Source organism: Orycteropus afer, unplaced genomic scaffold (assembly GCF_000298275.1).
Source record: "Orycteropus afer afer isolate SDZICR_OR568_19922 unplaced genomic scaffold, OryAfe1.0 scaffold00187, whole genome shotgun sequence".
NCBI lineage: Eukaryota > Metazoa > Chordata > Mammalia > Tubulidentata > Orycteropodidae > Orycteropus > Orycteropus afer.
In genome coordinates, this window is record NW_006921774.1 from 6,369,507 (window position 1) to 6,371,984 (window position 2,478).

Sequence of the window (2,478 nt, forward strand, 5' to 3'; positions counted from 1 at the left end):
CAACTTTTACCACCACATGAGCCATTTTGTTGAGAAAATCTCTCTCTCTCTCTCTCTCACATGCACATGCATATAAAATTCACTGGTTTTGCTTCTCTAGAGAACCCAGCCTAAGATAAGCATGATGTGTAATTGCTTTAATATGCTATTGGATTGTGTTTGATATCATTTTATTGAGAATTTTGGCATCTATATACATAAGGGAAAGGAGCTCTTGTGGCATAATGCTTAAGACATTTGACTGCTAACCAGAAGGTTGGTGGTTCAAACCCACAAGCTGCTCTGTGGAAGGAAGATGGGGCAATCTACTTCTGTGAAGATTTATCTCTTCAGAAACCAAATGGTGGTTGCTATGAGTCAGAATCACCTTGATGCAAGTGAGTTTGGTTTTTAGTGTACATAAGATATATTGCTCTATAGTTTTCTTTTCTTGTGGTGTCTTTATCTGGCTTTTGTACTAGGATAATGCTGTCTTTATAGAAAGAGTTATGGAGCATTCCTTCTTCCTTTACTTTTTTGAAAGAATTTGAACAGGATTGCTGCCATTTTTTCCCTAAATGTTTCATAGAATTCCCCAGTGAAGCCCTACGATCTCAGGCTTTTCTTTGTAGGAGGCTTCGATCATTTTGATTAAATCTCTTCACTTCATATGGATCTGTTAAGGTAGTCTATTTTCTTTTGAGTCAGTTTAGGTAGATTATGTTCTCCCAGAAATTTGTCCATTTCATCAGTTATCAATTTTGCTGGAGTGCAGTATGAACCTTTTTACTTCAATTGGGTCAATTGTAATGTTTCGACTGTCATTTCTTATTTTGCTTATTTGCATCTTCTCTCTCTCTCTCCTTTTTTTTTTTTTTTCTTTTTGCCAATCTAGCAAGTGGTTTGTCAATTTTTTTTTTTTTTTTTAATCTTTTCAAAGAACTCACTTCTGGATTTGTTGATTCTTTCTACGGTTTTTATGTTCTCTATTTCATTTATTTCTGCACTATTTTTTTTTTTAAATTTATTTTCTTCTTGCTTTAGGTTTGGTTTTATTTTTTAATTCTAGTTTCTCAAGATGAAGGGTAGGAAAATTTGTTTGTGATCTTTCTGCTTTTTAAATGTAGGTGTTTATTGCTATGTATTTCCCTCTGAGGACTGACTTCACTGAATCCCGTAAGTTTTGGTATGATATGTTTTCACTTATCCCCAAGTACTTTTTATTTCACTTTTGATTTCTTCCCTGATCCAATAGTTGTTTAATAGTCTGTGGTTTAATTTCCAAGAATTTGTGTGCTTTCTAGTTTTCTTTCTGCTATTAATATTGAATATTATTATTTTGTAGTCAGAGAAGATACTTGGTAAGATTTCAATCTTTTTAAATTTGTTGAGACTTGTTTTGTGGCTTAGATATAGGCTGTTCTGGAAAATGATCCAGGTGCACAGGAGAAAAATATGTATTGCACTGTTGATGGGTAGTGTTCTATAAATCATTAGGTCCAATTAGCTTATGGTATTATTTAAGTTCTTTATGTGCTTTCCAATCTTTTAAAATGTTCTGTCCAGCATTGAAAGTGGTTTAATAAGTCCCTAACTATTATTATTTTTATTATTGTCTGTTATTCCTCTCATATCATTCTCATATGTAGCACTGATATTATGTATATAAATATACATATATATTTATAATTTTTATGTCTTCTTGATGAATTGATGCTTTTATTATCATGATGCTTTTATTTTTATTACTGCTTTCCAACAATTTAATTAGTATTTGTCTTGGTAAAGTTTTTATTTGAGTTTATCTTGCTTAGTTTTTTGAGCTTCTTGGTGCTGTGTATTGATAGTTTTTATCAAAACTGGAAAATATTTAGCCATTGTTTATTTAAACAGTTTCTGTCTTTATTTGCCCCCATATAAGTACTAACCAGTTCTGAACTTTCTTAGCTTCCAAGATCAGATGAGATTGGCAGGTTCAGGTAGTATGCCCACAGATTGTCTTTTTTTTTTCTGGAACTCTCATTAAGTCTGTGATAAACCATTTGACATAGTTTCACAGATCAATGAGTCTTAATTATTTCTTAGTAGTTTTTCTCTTCATGTTTCATTTTGGATAGTTTCTATTACTATATCTTCAAGTTTACTGTTAGTTTCTTCTGCAATGTCTATCTTTCTTGTAATCCCATCTAATGAATGTTTCATTTTAGACATTTTATTTTTCAATCTAGAAATATCTTTTTGTTGTTGTTCAAATCTCCCAATTTTTTCTTATTAATCTCAACTTCTTTTCTTTTACTTCCTGAGGGTTTATCTTCAACTTTGTTAGGCAAACTTATGTGGCCTTTATTTTAGGAAAATATAGCCCTAATGCTAAAATATAGCCCTTATGAATCTGGCCTAAATGCCTCAGGTGGTCAGTGAAGATTCTCCTTTCTAGCTGGTTAGGCCTTGATTTTTGTCTCAGCTTGTGCAGGAGTTGGAAATTTTTCTAGAAATTTT

At 32.0% G+C, this 2,478-nt stretch overlaps 1 pseudogene; it reads left to right on the plus strand.

Moving 5' to 3' along the window:
- The window catches only part of LOC103202596, a 3,879-nt pseudogene extending 3,245 nt beyond the window's left edge, over positions 1–634 (plus strand).
- The last annotated feature ends 1,844 nt before the right edge of the window (positions 635–2,478 follow it).